This window comes from Pleurodeles waltl, chromosome 3_2 (genome assembly GCF_031143425.1).
Source record: "Pleurodeles waltl isolate 20211129_DDA chromosome 3_2, aPleWal1.hap1.20221129, whole genome shotgun sequence".
Classification (NCBI taxonomy): domain Eukaryota; kingdom Metazoa; phylum Chordata; class Amphibia; order Caudata; family Salamandridae; genus Pleurodeles; species Pleurodeles waltl.
In genome coordinates, this window is record NC_090441.1 from 9,506,444 (window position 1) to 9,527,662 (window position 21,219).

The window sequence follows — 21,219 nt, forward strand, 5'->3', positions numbered from 1 at the left end:
GGGAATGCGCAGACAGCTAGAACACCGGAAGAGAAATGCTTTTGCATTTCTCTTCCGACCGGGAGGTGGGGCAGGAGGGACAAGAAAGGAAAGGAAAGACCTTACCTTTCTTGTCTCTCACAGCATTTCTGCTGTTTGATCGCAATGCGATTGGGCAGCCGAAATGACCACTAGACACCAGGGAATTTTTATTTTAGGTACTGTCAATAAGGGGAGCAGCCCCTTGGGAAAGGATCGCTCCCTAGGGGTCCATATTATTTTTAGGCCATTTCTGCCGCCCCTGGTGGCAGACAGATCTAATATAATTAGGCCGATCTACCCCCGGGGGCAGAAAGCCCCTAGACACCAGGGATAATTTTTTTGTTTATTTATTTTTTTTATGTGTGGGGAGCAACCCCTTAGGCAAGGGTCAGTCCCCGGGAGCCAAATTATTTTTAGGCCAATTCTGCCCCACCTGGGGGCAGAAACCACTAGACACCAGGGAATTTTATTTTTTTAGCATGCTGACACATAAGGGGAGCGGCCCCTTGGGCAAGGGTCGCTCCCTAGGGGCCCGTAATATTTTTAGGCCATTTCTGCCCAGTCCCACCAACCCATGGGGGCAGATCGGCCTAATATGAGCCCCTAGACACCAGGGATATATATATATATTTTTTTTTTTTTTTTTTTATATGTGGGGAGTGACTCCTTAGGCAAGGGTCACCCCCTGGGGGGGGCAAATTATTTTTAGGCCATTACTGCCCACAGGGAGGCAGAAACCACTAGACACCAGGGAATTTTTATTGTTTTTATAGTTACTCAGAAGGGGAGTGGCCCCTTGGGCAAGAGCCGCTCCCAAGGAGGGGCAAAACATTTGTAGACCATTTCTGCCCCCACGGTGGCAGATCGGCCTAATATAATTAGGACGATCTGCCCCCAGGGTGGGCAGAAAACCCCTAGAGACCAGGGATAACTTATTTTTTTGTTTCTTTTTTATTTTTTATATGTGGGGAGCCACCCCTCAGTTAAGGGTCACTCCCGGTGGGGCCTAATTACTTTTAGGCCATTCCTGCCCCCCCCCCAATTATTTTGGGTCTTGGTTTTATGGTTGGGCCATGAGAGCTTGGTAACTCTCAAAAGTGTGCCACTTGGAATGTTGAGGGATGCGCTTTTTGGACTTTGCGACGCTGCCATTTAGAAACATCCACAACACCTAGACACATCTGAAAACTTAACACCTAGTTGATTCCAGGATAGTGTGCTTCACATACACCCCACACCATTTTCTTTCCCACAATGCCTTGCAAACCTCCAACTTTGCTGGGAATCACACATTTCTACTACATTTTTGTGATGGAACCTTCCGGAATCTGCAGGAATACACAAACCTCCTACCTCTCAACATTGTCTCATCTATACCGATAAAAATTATGCTGCATTTGTCAGACAACATTTTTTTTATTTCAATCTGCCTTTTTGGACCCGCTTTGTTTCCCCCTCGATTTCCACATGTTTTTGGCTCTTCCCTATCACAGGCACTTGGCCCACCTACACAAGTGAGGTATCATTTTTAACGAGAGACTGAGGGGAACATTGGGTGGTAGGAACTTTGTCCCGGTGGGGTGATCCCAAACAGAAATGTTGGAAAATTTCGATTTTTTTAGCTAAATGTGAGGTTTGCTGAGGATTCTGGATAAGAAAACATTGGAGGATCCACGCAAGTCAAACCACCCTGCACTCCCTCTAGTGTCTATTTTTCAGAAATGTCTGGGTTTGGTAGGTTTTCCTAGATGGCTGCTGAATCCAGGAACAAAAACGCAGGTGCCCCCCTCCCCACCAAAACAGGTAGTTTTGTATTTAATAATTTTGATGTGTCCAGATAGTGTTTTGGGGCTTTTTCTGTCGCAAGACCTAGGAGTACCCACACAAGTGAGGTACCATTTTTATCGGAAGACTTGGGGGAAATGCACAGGTTTGGTAGGTTTCCCTAGGTGCCGGCTGAGCTTGAAGACAAAATCCACAGCTAGGCACTTTGCTAAAAACAGCTCTGTTTGCTTTAGGAAAATGTGAAGTGTCCACGTTGTGTTTTGGGGCATTTCCTGTTGCAGGTGCTAGGCCTACTCACACAAGTGAAGTACCATTTTTATCAGGACACTTGGGGGACACTGGGTGCAAGGAAATTTGTGTCTCCTCTCAGATTACAGAACTTTCTGTCACTGAAATGAGAGGAAAATGTTTTTTTGGGACAAATTGTGAGGTTTGCAAAGGATTCTGGGTAAAGGAACTTGGTGAGTGCCCCATAAGCCAACCCATTCTGTAATCCCATAGGTGTCTAGTTTTAAGAAATGTCCTGGTTTGCTAGGTTATCTTAGGTGCTGAATGAGCTAGGGGCCCAAATCCACAAGTAGGCACTTTGCAAAAACCAAGTCAAATTTCAATGTAAAAATGTGATGTGTCCATGTTACGTTTCCTGTCGCAGGCACTTGGCCTACCCACGCAAGTGAGGTACCATTTTTATCAGGAGACTTGTGGGAAAACAGAATAGAAGAACAAGTGTTATTGGCCTTTGTCTTATTCAACATTTTTTCTTTCCAAATGTAAGACAGTGTGTAAAAAAGACATCTATTTGAGAAATGACCTGTAATTCACATGCTAGTATGGGACCCCGGAATTCAGAGATGTGCAAATAACCACTGCTTCTCAACACCTTATCTTGTGGCCATTTTGGAAATACAAAGGTTTTCTTGAATCCTATCTTTCAATCTTTATATTTCAGCAAATGAATTGATGTACGACCGGTATACACTGTAGAATGAAAACCCATTGCAAGGTGCAACTCATTTATTGGCTCTGGGTACCTAGGGATCTTGGTGAACATACAAGCCCAATATATCCCCGCAACCAGAAGAGTCCAGCAGACGTAACAGTATATTGCTTTAAAAAATCTAACTTTGCAGAAAAAAGTTACAGAGTAAAACGTGGAGAAAAACAGTTGGGTTTTTTTTACGTCAATTTTATTATTTTTTATTTATGTTGTTATTTCAGTAGGAAAACACTGTAGGATCTACACAAATGACCCCTTGGTGAATTATAAATTTTGTCTACATTAAACGGGGTATGTCCCAGTAAAAGCCAAAATTGGGTTGAAAAACTGCGTTTTCTGATTCAAGTCTGCCCGTTCTTGAAAGCTGGGAAGATGGTTATTTTAGCACCGCGAACCCTTTGTTGATGCCATTTTCAAGGAAAAAACACGAGCCCTCTTCTGCAGCCCTTTTTTCCCTTGTTTGAAAAAACGAAATTTTCGCTGCATTTTGGCAAATTTCTTTGTCTCCTTCAGGGGAACCCACAAAGTCTGGGTACCTGTCGATTCCCTGGGATGTGGGGAAAAAAGGACTCCAATTTGGCTTGCGTAGCTTATGTAGACAAAAAGTTATGAGGGCCTAAAAGCGAAGATCCCCAAATAGACCAAAAAATCCCTGGCGCCTGAGAAGGAAAAGTCCTGGCAGCGAAGGGGTTAAACATTGGCAGCGACGGGGTTAAACATTGGCAGCGAAGGGGTTAAACATTGGCAGCGAAGGGGTTAAACACCTCGTTTGAATCTGTGTTGCTGTGAGCGCTCGCGCATGCGCAACATCGCGCTGGGGGAGCGGAGACGGGCACCCGAGCTGAAACATTCAGCAAGCAGCTGAATGAACAAGCACCCTCTGACGTAGGGGGTGCAGATTCGGACGGGGGAGCGTCAAGCGTCAGTACACCGGGCTCGGTTCACAATGTCTTGCCTTTGTTTTCCTGAAGGTCATGCGTGGAGCTGTCACACTGCCATGAGGCTCCAGCATGGCTGCAGTGGCTGGGACCTCGCGGTATCGCCACCTGCTGAGTTTCCACGAGAAGGAGAGAGCCACCGCCAGGCTCTTAAATTTAAATGTCCATTTTTACACTCGTTTTTCAGGCCTCAGTCATTGGCATGTTATAGGGTGACCAGAATTTAAAAGTCCAAAAACCGGGACATTTCACGAAAAATAGAAGAAGAACTGCAATTTTACTTCAACCAAGCACACAGACTGACAGCGCTCATAAGCACTGAATTAAGGAAGAGGCATTAAGAACATAAATAAAATGCAATTTTTTTAGATCTGTATCAAGCCTATTAATTACATTGCTTTCTGATAACACATGCTATCTCTGCTTTGGAAAACTAAAAAAATTCTCCTCCAGCGACCTCTTCTGAAAACCTGGACATGAGCTAAATTTCCTGCAATCTGCTGGGACAACTGTTGAAAAACCAGGGCTGTCCAATCAAATTAGGCCTGGTCACCCTAATGTTGTATACCTCTAACTAAGGTAAGCCATCGGCTGCTGAAAGCAGGTGACTTTTAAGGTCGAGCACGCAAGCGCTTTGACCTGTTGTAAGTATTGTGGGCTTTTAACCATGTCCCACCGCACTCCAATAACTTTCACTTGTTCGTGGGCTTGCTATTTAAAAAATCCTTTATCATCATTGGTAAATGCTTTACGTTTGTCCCTACTTGGGGCGGTTTTGTTTCTGCCTGGGAGACTGCCGCTGTTACATGGATAATTGCACGATTGCCGATACGTTTGACTCCAAGCGAATTTCTTTTTCGTTTTGTGTCTCTCCTTCGCGCTCATGCTCAGGGCGGCCATGGTGCTTTGTATCGGCTAGCTTATGTCAACTGTTTTACTTTTCATTTTCAATTTAGATGTAAGAAAAGTCCAGTTAGGAATCTACAACGCTAATAGCTCTAACTCAAAAAAATGTGAGACCCATTGCATTGCAAATGCTTGATTTCTGCTGATTCTGTGCGCATGCACACATCCATAGCAGCCAAGTTTTCAGATTGCTTATGTGTAATATTTCCATACTTTCAATGCACTTATGAATGACATTTAACAGCCGAATATGTGAAACTTAGAGTGTCTCTTTCTCACAAGTAAATTTAAGAAAGAGGTGCATGGAAAGAGATGAATATCAGAAATTGCAGCCTTTTGATTAATAAGAAGCCCTAACAATATCTTGAAATTGCTGCTAAGCCCCTGGAATGGAAGGTTAACCCTGGCTTTATAATGAAAACTAAGGCCCATATTTAGGAAAAAGTGGCGCATCAGAGCTGATGCGCCACTTTTTCTGCACCCCCCTAACGGCACCTAACAACACCGTGGTTGCCCTCTATTTATAATATGGTGCACCATGGCGGTCGTTAGCACAATAACATCAACATTTTTTATGCTATTGTGGTGCTTTGATATACTAGCGTCAAATATTTTGACGCTATTGTAGCAAAGTGCAAGGAGGCCCATAGGTTTCTATGGGAGCATCATTTTAACACCTGCTCGGAGCAGGTGTTAAAATTTACGCCAAAAATGGCGCAGTGAAATCTGTTACATTTCACTGTGCCCTTTTTGCGAGCCTCCTAGCGCCGGAAGGCCCCCTTGCGTACATAATGCCTGGCACAGGCTTAATGTAGCGCAAGGGTTTACCAAGTGGAGCAATGCATGCATTGCGCCACTTTATAAATATGGAGGTGGAAAAGCTACTTTAGAGCCGCCATAGCGTAAACAAAATGACACTATGGCGGTGCTAAGGTGGGCCTAGGGCCCTTAAATATGCCCCTAAATCACTGCAGATTTTGCTGCAGCCTATGCTATACTGTGTGTAACACAATTTTTAAGCAATGTGCATATTCACAGTGCTTTCACTTGCACACTGTGGCCTTGTAGCACTATAATATAGAAGCCACAATCAACCACTGCACCAACAGGGACAAAATTGAGTGATTGCATTAACCAATTGAACGTTTTGTAATATTAATATAAAATAATGCATTTCCCATCTATTTAAACTTGGCAGGTCAGTGCTACTCCACTCGAGCTATATGTTCTTTGGCCAGGTGAGGCAGGATGAGCACAAGATGCAACATAAGCCAGCTACTGAAAGGTGTGTCTGAGCCAAGGTCAGGCTGGCCTATAGAGCAACCAGGCAGTGCCCGAAGGCGTAGTCTGCCAGGTCATTGTGTGTGCTATTTTTTTTTGGGCTGTTTGTGGGACTCATTGGTGTTCTGCTGGGCCGGTTTTCACTGTTGATTTGCTTGTTATGAAAGCAAACAGTTCCTGCAGTAAGCTCAAATTCAGTCTTCCATTCCTTGCAAAACACATGCACAGCGTGTCATTACAAGTTCATGGGTCGGTCACCTTTTTAACCATCATATGTACCAATAGGAGCACTTTTATCACTTTTATTTTGGTGCCTAGCCAATATTCTGCCCCAGCCTGGCTGAGGAAATCCATTTTATTGTGGGCAGGGAAAAACAGTCCAGAGTAGAAATACTCCCAGGCCCATGTGTGCCCCACAAACACACACCCGCAGCAGCATGACCTCTTCTAAGCAGTGGAAGAAACAAGACACTATTTCACCCCTGACATGAGAAGTTCCACAGTAGCAAGTGCGGTGAACACTCAGAAGGAAGCATGAGGCAGACATTGAAGGGGTTATTGTCAAACAGATCGGTGCTTTTCATAAAAAGTCATTCAATTCACCAAAGCATGCTTCCGCTGACCCTGTGAACAGACACCAGGACAGGGTTGCACTCACTCAGATCATCTCTGCTCCTTATTTTGATGGTTCCCTCTGTCTTTGGTTCAGTATTTGCAGATTTTTGTCCAGCGTTGTGCAGGAAGATGAGAGGCAAATAACCCATTAGTCCTGCAGAGAGCCAGGCTGCCTAGCTGCTGCAGCTGGAAAGGGGAGCAGCCATGGTTTTGCCTGCAACTCTCAATCACAAGGCTCTCTCTCTGGATCCAGTAAATAATATCCTGTGTCCTCCACCCCGGCTTGCTCCTAGTCAGCCTGGTGGACTCACGTATCGCACAATCCACAGAGCAGCATGGCACCACTTTTCTGGTCAGGTGCAGCACGTTTGAGGGAAATACAATCTCTCACTAGTGCGTACTGTTGCTGCCGCCTGCACAAAGGACCTGCAGCGGTTGAGTCCAGAAAAGAAGAAGGTGCCAGATCCATTGACTGGACACGACGCTTGCTATTTGTCTGATTTTTTAAAAAATTGTTACTTCCCCTGCCCTCCTGCAAAATGTTCCTGCCAGCCCCACATGTCCTTGTATCACCCCGAGAAGCTGAGCCCCACCAGAGAGCACAATTTCAGTTACGCATGGCGGAGAAACAACGTATCCATCCAAATTGCTATGCCAGATTCACCCTGAGAACAAGTATACCCACAAGTCAGCTGTAAGGTGCCTTGGCAGGCAGATTGGCACAGCAGTGTGTAACCAGTGCCCGGTGCTGGCTGCATTCACTCAGTGGAGCGCCTCATGATCTCCACAGTGTGGAGTGTGGAGGAGCTCCATAATTGCATGTCTAATGCATTTTAGTCTGTTGATGCGGCTACCAGCACTAAAATGTGTTAATTTAACTCCTGACGCCTCGCTTGGAAGGGCTGCACATCTGCTGCATCAGGCCCTGCTGCCCTTACTTTCTGCACCACAACCATCACAAATACAGCATTACACAACCACAGCTAAACACCAGTGCCACCACAATACTACAACACTAGAGGGCTACAGCTTTATAAGCATACTTTATTAACAGAATTACATTGCAATACTACAGCTATACCGCAACAACATAAACACTACAATATTCCAATTATACAACATCAACAGGACAACAATATCACAAGGGTCAGACCGGGTACCAATATAAAAGTGGCCCCCATTAGTGAGTCAGATAGCTAAAAAGTGGCCTACATTTGAAATATGTTGCGGTTTTGCACTTGTACAGACACGCTGTACAGCAAGGTCGGATTGGGATCACAATTAGGCCCATGGCACTGCCATTTTCACTGATTGTGCCGTTTCGTGAAACACCATTTGGTTAGTCTCAGGGGTCTTATTTTTAGAGAAATGTTTCACTAATTATGCATTTCAAAGCTTATAGAGGTAGTTACATTGGTGAAGACTTGAAGCACTGCAGTCCTGAAAACTGAATACTTATTTTCTGTCTTAATGCCTTGCACCATGTAGTTAGATGCCCAACCAATAATGTCCATGACTCTGATCATCACATAAATCAGAAATCTAGTACAAAGTTAAGTAGAAAGGGTTAGGCTCAAATCTTCGGGAACAGAGCTTGTAATGATAAAAACGAGAAAGAGCAGCTCTGAAATTCTTACTTAGAGAATAGAACCTCCAATGACCACCAGTAAAGAAATACATTTTGCATTTCAGCCATAAAAACATTTTGTAAAACACGCAAAAGAAATTAAATCTAGCTTCTTCAAAAGTTGTGCACTTTTCCCTGAACATAAAAACATTTTGCCCCAAACTTGACTGTGCTAGCTCCACTATGAGCCACGAGGTTGGGCCTTTGAGAATCAAACCTGTAATAACAGAGATAGAGAAAAAATATCTACAAGTCAGATATGGGAAACAACATTTAAAGCCCCCCCTTTAAATTTTAAAACATCTAGTGCCCTCGCAAGTTTAACTTTCACCTGAATTTATGTAGATTTTGACCAATGTAATCTGTGGGACACCTCCATGACTGGAACTAAAAAATTAACATCTTTGTTTGCTTAATTGAAGACTAAACATCTTGCACAAGGTTGAAAGATACCGATTCCCAAGGAACTTTATTCTATACATTGATCATTAAGAAAACCAGAAATCTCACACAGTCAAGTGGGAAAGGGTTAGGGCAGAATCTCTGGGAACAGACCTACAATGACGAAGATTTTAACTCTCATGGGTTCTTCTCTAGCCAATTCACAATGAAAGGGCTTTGGGAAACAGAACCTGTAAAAACAAAGAATAAAGAGAGTAAGTTTACTTTTTACCATGCAGAGTTGAAGTATGGCCCTGTGGTGCTGCTGGCTTGGGAGAGTAACTGACAATGCAAGGCTAGGTGACAACTCTGTAGTTCTGTATGGGATGGTCGGACTTGCAGTAGAAGGGTGGAGCTGAAGAAGAGGGACAGCAGAGACGTGCAGTTCATAAGAGTGCATATTCAAAAATAAAAATAGAATACCTGAAGGAGCCTGCAGCCAGTGAAAGGGCACTGGCCGCAGACAGGAAGCTGTACTTGGTCCATGCTTCATGGCAGGGGCACACATGAAGCCCTAGGAGGAAGCCAGGGCAAGGAGGGGGCTCTAACCAATAAGAAGCAAAGAAAGTGAAGTGATGTCGAAGCCAACCAATGTTTTGTAATAGTAAGCAATGGGTGGACTCCAAGCCGTTTTTATTTTTTAACATGAGATTTTGCAAGCACAGCGCAAGCAGGGTACAGGCGAAACCTAAAAATGGGAGGAAACACTGCACTATTCTAGAATAACTAGTACTTGCGTTTAGAGTGATGAAGGATGATCTTGCAAAGAATCCTCTGTTATATTGGTGTTTACTGAGTTTTGGGGAGAATGAGAGGAAAAGTTTAGTTAAATTAGTTAAGTTTGAAAAAGTACACCAAATGACATTAAGTACGACAAAGGCTGAGAGGCTAGGCTCAGACACACACATCACCCCCACAGAGCGGAAGGACTCCCAAAATCCTTTGTCAAATGATAAACAATGGTGGGAAGATCCCTGGGAGTAGCGAACTCAGGACGGTACCGCAAGGAGTGCCCGGAGCAGCTGCACAATGGGGGCGGCTTTGGGTCTATGCTTGGCCGCCAGCTGGATCCCATGTTTATGGGGAATTGCACCATGTCTGCTATCTCGCTGCTGCCCGAGTGGAAACAATTCCACAGTGACCAGGCTTATCTATGCCTTCTTTCTCCTCCTTGGGGTTGCAGTTGCCTGTGTGATGCTCATACCTGAATGGAGGCACAACTGATGAAGATTCCTGGCTTTTGTGATGGTGGGCTTGGGACCTCTTTTCCTGGTGTTAACGGGCATGTGAAATGTGATGTTCTGGTGGGCTACAAAGCAGTGTATCGTGTGTGCTTTGGTATGGCTATGTTCTTCCTTCTGTTTGCCCTGGTCATGACCAAGGTGGAGAGCAGCCAAGATCCACTTCAGGACAAGGTCAAGGTGTGCAATGGTGGGATGCGCATGGAATCGTGGGACTGGTTCTGTTCTTGATTTGTGTTCTCTACTCCAGCATCCGTACTTCAACAAATAGCCAGGTGAAATGTTTACCCTAACTAGTGATGAGGCTACATTAATAGAAGATGGTGTGAGTAGGAACGACGGTTCGGTGGATGATGGTGATGAGGCCCACTGTGCTGGGGATAATGAAAAGGATGGTGTGACTTACAGTTATTCCTTCTTTCACTTCATGCTGTTCTTGGCATCACTTCATGGAATGATGACCCTCACCAACTGGTACAGCCCTGACTCGTCCTATGAGACGATGGTCAGCAGATGGCCTGCTGTCTGGGTGAAGATCTCGTCCTCATGGGTCTGCATTGTGCTTTATGTATGGACTCTTGTGGCGCCATTAGTTCTCACTAACCGTGACTTTGACTAATGGCACTTCAGCACCTGAAGACTTCGGTTTTCTCTTCAGCTCTCATTTGAAAATGTACAACAGTATTTCAGAGTTTAAACATGTTGATGTATATATGTGTGTTTATCAAGAAGTAGAAGCTTGTATTTGCATGATTATTAGGTCATTTTGCTTTGTGAGTGTCTTGAAGCTATGAATGATGAGGAGTGCCAAAGAGGGAGGACCTGGCAGTAAAACCTTGCAGGAGTCACTTGTAAAGGAACACAAGCTTCAGTGAAAAGCATGTCTTCAAACAAGGGCAACTAATTGATAACTAAAGAGTATTATTACAAAAGGCAGAAATTAATTCTGGTAGGATGCAATGTTTACTAAGTGAAACTGCGTTCACAAATGTGCCCTTTGTGTGGGGAGAGTGGTAGAACTTTTAGTTTTGAACTGCTTTTGCCCACATTCATCCGCGGCTTAAGTATTTCTAAAGCAGGTAATGTCATTGTGGGTAATGCTGATAACTTGAGCTGATGAGCCACCTGAAGACCAGCATTCGTATTTCATTAAGTATGCTTTGTACTCTGCTTGTAGGGCTCCTACTGTGCTGGTTTTTACATCTTCTCTAACTTTTTAGATTTTGCCTACAGGTTTTTGACAGGCGGAGGGATCCTAGAAACTGTTCTTTTTCAGTGGGTTAATCTGGGACACTGAAAGGAAAATGGTTTTATCTCATTTTGAGGTTACGATATGCATTTGTTTTCAATTTGTCCAAGACATTTTGGAATCTATCAATTGCTTTGATCAGTCTCTGTGCATTATCGCTCAGTCAGCTATATTTTTGGATGGCATTGAGAGTTGAGTTTGTACTTCAGCCAGTTTATTGGAGATGTTCGGTTGCATCTAGATACCAGTTCTGAAAAATATTATGCTTGGATTCATTTGTGATATTGCAACTGTGTTGTCTTATAAGACATAACATCCGTGCCTTTTGTTTCTTGAAATTTTTTCTTTCTCCACTCTCCCTTTTTCTTTGCCTTTTTACAGCACTATTTATTATTCTTATTTCTATTTTTTTTTTATAATTGGTTTGATCTTATTTCTTTCCTCATAATTCTGAAAACCTTTCAGTGGAAGTGAGGTTTTTTTTTATTAGAACCGTAGGACATTTTGTACAATGTATGCTTTATGTACTAACAGTTATGTTTCTGTTTTACAACTGGTATGCTATGTGTAATTACAGTGAATAACACCAACAAACTTATTGGATCCATGAAGTGTCTTGATTTTGAACATCGTCCGCTTCTCTTTGTATATTCAGTATAATGTCTGTGGCTGTCCAAATTAAGGAAAAATTGAGAGGTTGAGGTTGCCCATTAAATGTATTTATTAGGTTGATGTTTTGAAGGACTACAAGGCTATGAAAGCTAGAGAAGGTTCTGGCATGTGACATGGTGCGCAAGAAAGGAGGTAACAGAATAGGTTTTCACTTAAACGAATGTGGTAGATTGCCATCTAAATATATTTACTACTGCATATCAGCTTATTTAGTTAGTAAAAAGTAAGCACTTTAAATAACTAGAAGCCACACATTGTATTTCTCACTATATGAAGAACGAAACAAATTCACTGGTTTGTTGTATTTTAGATCATAGGAAAAATGAACTGAGTTGTCTGTCATTTTCTTTTAAATATTGAGCTGTTCTGCTACTTGACAGGAGTGCATAGCATGTACTATTTCTTTGTCCTGTTATTTGTCCATTGTTGCAGTTGATTTTGTAGTTGCCTTACAAGTGTGCACAGCAGCAGTTCTTTTTTCACCTCTATAATTGAATGGCCGGTACTGTCAATTAATGTAACAAACTTTGTCTATTTTAAGGACCGTTTTTGACTATGCTTAACATATGCTTTCTGGAGGCTAATACGATTGCTGATAACGTAGTACAAAGAAACAACTCTTGCTTTTCAAAGGTATGCAAGGAGAAGCAATGGAAGTTGATAACCACATGTTGTAAATAATTGATCTGCTACCAACAAATAAACCTAAACAAAGGTGTAGGGTATTTGATATAATGTGAATGGATTCAACTCACCACTGAAAGGAGGTGCGGTAAGGAGGTCTTCAAGGAATTCAAAACCAGAGATAATATGTCTCCAAGAGACACATCTCACAAAAAAGGACCATAACAAGATGAAGCATAGATATTAACACATCTCTTTCTACTCTTCTGCAGCACATAAGGATAATGGGGTTTCCCTTTTCCTATGGTTGGGAAGACCCATAATGATACAGGATATCGAAAATGACAAGGAAAGCAGATATATATATATCATAGTTCAAGGTAAGCTGAAAAGAAAGATACTGTCTATAGCTTCAGGATACTCCCCTAACAGGACACAAGATCAATTCCTGATTGACTTCCTAGACATTCTGGGAGAACTGGGCAAGAGGGACATCATTCCTAATGGTGATTTCAATTCAGCGTGGGACTCCCAAAATGTCCCAGGCAGGGAAAATAGGAGATGATTCAGGCGCCTTCTCGAAAAGGCTTGAAAAAAGATTGAAAGAACTGAACCCAGAGATATGGTGACACCACATCTTGAGGATCAAGACTACTCATTTTTCTCCCCTTTCCACTGCAACCATTCTTGTATAGATCTAATTTGACTCAATAACCTTCTCTTCCCCCTCACGTAGTTAGAGACCATTGGCCCAAAGTGGACCTCAGATTATGCATATGTCACAGCAGATATTGTAATCGGCCTGATGGCTAGACACACATGGCAGTTACACCCCAGATTACTCAGGGACCCCATATTATGGAAGGCATTAACAGAACAGATTACTGAATATTTTCCTCTTAATGATAACGAGGAAACAATCATCGGGTTCTCTGGGATGCACTAAAGGCCGACTTTAGAGAGAAGTGCATCTCTTTAATGACCAACTCACACAAAATTTAGAAACAAGAAACTGATAAACTGGAAAGGGAGAAAGTGAGAGATAATACAAGAAAGCATCTTCCATGAAAAAAGTTGAGAAAGTAAACGCATTTCAGAAGTCAACTAAGAGCATATTTATCTATAGCGTAGAACTATCTGTGTTATATTTGAAGAAGAACAGGAAAGGGACTATATTAAAGAAAATAAGACAGAAGATGAAAGAATCTCTTAGACAGAAGGTGATTAATTGAAAGACTTTTGTGATGTTAAGAAATTCCATTCTTAAGAGGAATCTTCACTGAATCTCTAGAAACAATATTTAGAGAGGACATAATTGTCACATCTGGCACTCACTCATACCAGGAACTGAGCTTCTTGATCTCTCAGAAAGAGGTACAATAGTCAGTACAAAGAAAACGAAAATACAATAAGACACCAGGGCCAGAGAGACTGAAAAGCTTCTTCTATGAAGCTTTTCAATAGCTTCTGATTCTCAAACTGGAGAAAAAATGTAATCATATTGCCAACACAGAGAGGTATCAAGGGGTATGGGCACTGTGACAGTCAGCATACTACTTAAACAGGGGAAGGATCCACAGTTATCCTGCCTCAAGCGACTGTTGGAGAGGTTGTGGGATGATGGCAAGGCTGGAGTGGCAGTAGCAGGCCTCTGGCGTTTCCCTGCGAGGGTGCAAGAGTAAAGGCTGGTTTTCTTCCTCGAGGCATGTTTTGATACGAGGGCTGGTTTATCGCTGAGCTGGGGGTACTGTGTTTTGCAAATTATTGTGAGTTTAAAAGCACCCACTGCATAGTTCCTTTTATATCCAGCAGTTTTCAGGCAATAATAAAAATGTCAAGATAACTCTGGTGATTAATGTTCATGCTGGAGAGTGATCAGAGTTTTGTCTAGTGGCAGTTTTGACTTATCTAAAGTAACATGCCTGGTGCAAAGAACGTGTACCAAAGTGTACGTGGATAGCACAGGGGGTTACTGCTTTTGTCACAGAGATCCTTTTGTGACTTTCAGTTGATAAGGTGCATTCATAATATAGCACAGTGAGCTATGAACTGCATCAAAGAGGTGCATGCAAACTGCATGATACAGGTTAGAAAGCTATGTTTTACACAGTATTTCATAATTCTAATGTTGCTAAAATGGGTTTGTTTGGGTAGAAATAAATTATGGTTAGTAAAGCCAACCCTAACCACTATCTTATGTTTTGAATCCCACGTTTGTGCTTCTTCAGACCAAGCACTCTTAAAAAATGTCTACCAATATTTAAATCCTACATCTTGTAGCCTCCTTTGTCTGATTTAACATTTTCGATACACTCATTTCTACAAGTATGATTTATTGCCTCTGTATTGGTGTGTGATGTAAAGTGCTCAGAAGCCGTGCACTAGCATGAGCGCTGTTAGGGGGGGTATAGGTTTTGGACTGGCAAGGGTATTTTTAGAGTTTAAGGTGGGTATGGGTTTTTGAGTGGCAAGAGTAATTTCTAAGGTTTAGGAAAGGTAGATGTTAAGGGTAAATTTAGGGTTCAGGGTGGGTATGGGTTTCTGTTTGGCAAGGGTAATTTTAGGGTTTTGGGAGGGTATGGTTTATTAGGTAGTAAGGGTAACTTTAGGGTGGGTATAGGTTTTTGGGTGGTAAAGGTAAACTTAGGGTTCAGGATGGGTATGGGTTTTTGGGTGGTGAGGGTAATTTAAGAGTTTAAGGTGGGTATGTTTTTTGGGGTGGTAGGGTAATTTTAGGGTTCTGAGTGGGTATGGGTTTTGGGATGACAAGGGTATTTTTAGGGTTTAGATGTTGTGGGTGATATATAAATATATATATATATTTATTTATTTTTCAACAACAAAAATGCTCACAACCGGGCACCTGAAGGCCCGAGAGGGGTGGTGCGTCACAATCGGCAGAGCACTCTGGTTAATTATTTATAAAAAATGCAAAAACTTCCACAGTGAACAGGCACACTCAGGAATTCACAAAAGCTAACAGTGTTTATTAACACAACGCGTTTCGGCTGCCAAGCAGCCTTGTACACTGTGAAAATGTTTGCATTTTTTATATATATATATATATATATATACATATATATATATAAAAATAACCATACCCACTGGTGCTCAGCAGTAGGTAGTGATAGTTAGTACCATGTTTCTATAGGAAAAGCATTTTTTTTACTTGCCTATATCGTTGGCACTGCGTGAGGAATCTTTCCAAAAAAAGTTTTGCAGTGATTCTTCTTGTGCATAGAAAGTTTTGGTGTGATCTGTCAAGCGGGGACCAAGAAAAAGGGGGCCCAAAAAAGGCTGCATTTCCCATGTTAATTTCCATAGGTTTCTTTAGACATAACTACAGGCTGAACCACTGGATGGGATTACACCAAATTCGGCAGAAATCTAGCTGTCAGTACGCAGATTACACTTTTGCTGATGTGGAGTAAATCCGTTCAGTAATTTATGAGAAATTTAGGGAAAATCCAAGTTGTATGTCTCTGGCCACAAAGTATTCGCGAAAAAAGATGAGCTCGTGCAGGGAAATGCACAGCTCTGATTGGCTGCCAACACTTCAAACGAGGAATTGTTAGCAGCCATCTTGGGACTCGGCTTGAGCCGAGCCCCAGAAAAAAAGTAAAAATAAAAGGGGCCAGGGTAGAGACACCCCAACCCCTTAGCACTGGTGTCTGTGGTTTTGTACGAGTAAATTCAGAACCTAACTATAATGTCCCTGTAACATTTGTTTTTTTCTGTGAATATACATATATATATATCGCCTCCCAGTGTGGCCCTGCATTTTGAATCATAAAAATACCAAAGGATGTATTATAAATAGGGCACACTGTCCCAGTCTGCACTGTGGCATACTTTTAACTAGGTGTGCCAGGTGTCAACAGGGATAGTGAGCCCTATTACAAATAACCCCAGGGAAGCCACAAACTCCTACCTGCCTTAGTGGCAGCACATTAGTGAAAACATACCTGCCTTGGAGTAGCACATTAGTGAAAACATACCTGCCTTGGGGGCAGCACGTCAGTGAAGGACAGACCGGCTGTTTGAAAGAGTTTCTCCAGCTTTCACAGCGAAGATGGCAACCAAACGAGGACAGACATCCCCTTGCAGTAGAGGTAGTAATTTATTTTGCCTGCAGGGGAATGACTGGGTGGTCCATGGATCCTCCTTTCCCACCTTTCAGGAGGTGCATTGAATTTGGGAAATCTCTTTGTGACACTGTCAGTTTGCCTACTGCTAGAATTTGTTGTCTGCACCACATCCGCAATACAGCTGGTGGAGGCTGGGAATATTGATTCCCAAATATTCTTGGGACATAATATCAGCACAGCAATATCTAGGGCCAAAATATCAAAAGATTTGTTTCTGCACTTAAAGTAATTTTGTGATACAGTGCAAATTGTGCATATACTGGGCAACATGTTTTATTCTTGGGAGACAACATGTGAGTCATTTAATGGGATTAATACTTCACTCAGAGTTCAGCATCACGCATGCATGTGGTCAGATTGAAACAACTAACATTAATTCATCAATTGATAAACAATTCTGTGACACAATGCTAAAGCAAGGTATTGTCAATAGTACCTGTGTATACTTTAAAGATGGTGGATCTTTGTTATATTCTTGAAACTGTTGTATTACTTAGCCCTATTTTGTTGTTTATGTTCACAAAGAGTGTATGTGGTATGACAAACACAATAATCACAATGAGTAGGTAGAACTTGAGTATGCTATGGTTTTTGTTTCACTTAGGTAGGGTGTGACTACACCCCTCCAGTTAGGGATCCGTAGCCCTGATGAATGCCCCAGACCAGGTTAGGCACGCAATGAGGGCAGAAACATGCTGGCTTTGTTAGACAGATAGAGTCCCTGATTCCGACCTTGGCGGGCGGCGGGCGCCGCCCGCCAAGCGGAAACCGCCGAATGACCGCTCTGCGGTCAAAAGACCGCGGCGGCCATTCTGGCTTTCCCACTGGGCCGGCGGGCGCCCGCCAAAGGAGCGCCCGCCGGCCCAGCGGGAAAGACCCTGCAACGAGGAAGCCGGCTCCGAATGGAGCAAGCGGAGTTGCAGGGGTGCGACGGGTGCAGTAGTACCCGTTGCGATTTTCACTGTCTGCATGGCAGACAGTGAAAATCATGGTGGGGCCCTGTTAGGGGGTCCCTGCACTGCCCATGCCAGTGGCATGGGCAGTGCAGGGGCCCCACGACACCCGTTCCCGCCATCCTGTTCCTGGCGGGAAGGGGGTCGGAATCCCCATGGCGGCGCTGCAAGCAGCGCCGCCATGGAGGATTCCCTGGGCCAGGGGAAATCCGGCGGGAAACTGCCGGATCCCCTATTCTGACCGCGGCTTTACCGCTGCGGTCAGAATGGCTCTGGAAGCACCGCCAGCCTGTTGGCGGTGCTTCCGTGGTCTCCGGCCCTGGCAGTTTCAAACCGCCAGGGTCGGAATGACCACCAGAGTCATTATGCTCTACATTCCGTCCCCATACTTGTAATCATACCCACGGACACCACTAATAAAGGAGGGCTCCCCTGGACACGGTAACTGGTTGGGCCCTGAAAGATGGGGTCCCTGGGGCCTTTAAAGGCTCAGGGAAGGGGGCTGCACTCCCACTTACCCTTTTATTATATATTTTAGCCTCAGGGTTGGTGTGGTGATAGCCAATCAGATCTCAGCTTGATCTCTTTCAGGTCCACAGACCACTCTTGGTGTGAAATATATATAGTTTTTGAGCATTAATTGCTCAAAAAATACTGAATTTGATGTACACCAAATCACAAAAAGCTTTCTTTCTGGAGCAAGACCTTGCTTTCTGACAAATTTGCTGTAAATCCATTCAGTGGTTCGGGCTGTAGCTGTATCTAAAGTTCTTAAAGAAATATAAACTGGGAAAATGTTTTTTGAGTCCACAACTTTTTCTCTGCCCTACTTGAGAGATCCCACTGAAACTTTCGATGTGCAAACTAGTCAAAAAGTACAATTTAAAAAAAAAAGTTTTGTGGAGATTCGCCAAACAGCACCAGAAAAACAACATACCAAAAAATGCGTTTCCTATGGAAACACAATCCTAACTATAACTACCCAGTGGAGAGCGCTATTGGGTAATGTAGAAAGATAGATAGATAGATAGATAGATAGATAGATAGATAGATAGATAGATAGATAGATAGATAGATAGATAGATAGATAGATAGATAATTTAAGTATAAACCCATTACACACACAATTTTTGTGGTAAAGGCATGCTCATTGGGAAAAATGGGTTGTAGAGACTGTTGTGGTTCCAGATGCGTCGTAAATACCGTTGTGATTACATCATACATCCCTGGATAACGGATGATGCTTTGCACATATGGGGGGCTGCCATAAACTCACCTCGTTTTGGGAAGAAAAAGAAAACACCCTCTGACGGGTTCTGGGCTCCTTAAAACGTTCATTCTCCCAATTAGAACAGTGAACTACACACATTTGTCTAAAACGGAGAGATAGGTAGCACTACAGTGCTTATGAGCCGCAAAATAGGTATAGCGTTCTCTTGGAAAAATGTAAATCTCCCCACAGTTGAACATTGGTACCAACGATTATAATTTATTCTCATGATGGAGAAGGTAATTCGCAATCTCAAGGGCGCACACCTTCTATTTGGGCAATTGGGGCTACTACTCAAACACCTTCTTGAGGGGATCAAAATGCCTTCTCTTCTGCCTCTTTGAACGGCGTTCGGCTTTTGTCCTAAAAGGATGGGGATCGGGAGAAGTTAGGACATGGAGTAAATGGGGTAGGCGGATAATTGAGATTGTAACTCTGACAGAGCAACATTAAGGGGTGATGGCCATGCGGATGTTCGGGGATAGGAGTGTGGTGGGGTTAAGCAGCAGGGACACTGACATTTTCTGTTGAAGCCCTAACTTTAACTAGCAACTCGTACCTATATGGCATGCCCCTCCAATGAGGGATTTTTGTTGCATTTGTTGTAATTGATAAAAATGCCAATAAAATATCATTACAAACAAATTAACCTTGCTCTTGCAGTTACCTTTCAAACTCGCATGATCTCCGTGTGTTTTGTGCACTGTGTTGTCTTTATCTTTTTTTCCAGATTGTGCCTTTTTACTCTTCAAACCTGAACACATTTCTTAGGGGCGACTGGGAGTTTGGGCCTCATTTAAGGTTTGGCATGTTCACCTTAAGCAGATGGAGAGCTGTACCACTGGGTAGAGAGAGGTGGTGCCGCTAGTGTCCAGTTGTAGCACACTCAGCAGAGCTAGAGTTGGCCACCTTCGCCAGGGGATCTTTTTTGACAAAACGGTTGCAGCTGACATGGTTAAAAAATAAACAATGTCAGGTGGCCCACCTTTGCATGATGGTCTTGGTATTTCTTAGGTCTCTCTTGAAACAGCGCATTTGCTGTCACTTGTGAATATGTATTTAAAAAAAAAACCTCTAAAAAGTGGCTTTTAGACCACCCATTATTTACCATTGGTTGGCTTCATTGTCAATCTTATTTTCTCCCTTTTCATTGGCAAGCGTGTGTCAGCGCCTGTCGGCTTCACTTTGTGTGCTTAATTTCTTCCCTGGAGCATGGAAAAAGTACTGATTGATTTATTGATTAGTGTTGTGTTTTACTTTGGCTTGCAAAACAACTTGAAACCATCAGAGAAGAAGCTTCTTTTTCCTGGTATTTCCAAGAGCTGGGTGCAAACAACTAGCAATAACAAAGCTTTTTGGCAGGTGACATACACTTTGGCTGCCTGTCTCTTTTATTGGTGATGAAGTTGTAAACATATTTCCTTCATTTCAGACTGTTGCCCCACAGTATCTGTTTTTCTGAATTAATGTTTGCTGCTCTGCCGTATTTACCTATTTATTGTTTGTCTATTTATTTGTTGGTTACCTCTTTTATAATATAGAGGATGTTTTGTTCATCAACAAACACTCGATGATTTCTAAAGGTTTATGTTTCACTTTAACCTCTACTCACTTGTAACCCATGAAATCACCCTTACCACCCTTTGCTCCTACCCATCCTTAAACCTTAAAATAGCCCATACCTCCCAATAACTCTAGCCACCCCAATCCCTAAATTCACCATTCCTTCCCTTTACTTCTAACCCTTGAACCCTCAAGTCATCCTCACCTCACTTTACCTCTACCCACTCCTGAACCATCGCCTCACCTCCCATGTCCCCTGCCCACCCCGGAAGCATAGAATCACCCTCACCAGTCACCTTCACCTCCCCTTACCTCTGTCCACCCCGGACCCTCATGTCGCCCTCATCTCCCTCTACCGCTACTGACCCCTAAACTCACAAGCCACCCTAACCTCTGTTTACCTCTATCCACCCCTGAACCCTCAAGTCACCCTCCCCTCCCTTTACCTATAGTTACACTTGAGCCCTCAGGTCACCCTCCCTCCCTATAACACTAACACCTCTGATCCCTCAAGTCACCCTCAACCCCCTTTATCTCTACCCACCCCTGAACACTGAAGTCACCATCACCTCCCTTTTACCTCTACCTACCCTGAGTCCTCAAGTCACCCTCACCTCCCTTTTCATCTACCCATCCCTCAACCCTAAAGTCATCCTCAACACCCTTTATCTGTGTCCTCCCCAAACCTCCAAGCCACCCTCACCTCCCTTTACTTCTACCTACCCGAGCCCCCAAGTCACCCTAACCTCCCTTTACCTCTACCCATCCCTGGTCACTCAAGCCATCCTCCCCTATCTTTACCTCTATCCACCCTTGAACCATTAAGTCACCTAATCTCCCCTTACTTAATAAAATTCCTAAACCCTAAAATCACTTTTTTTAAATAAA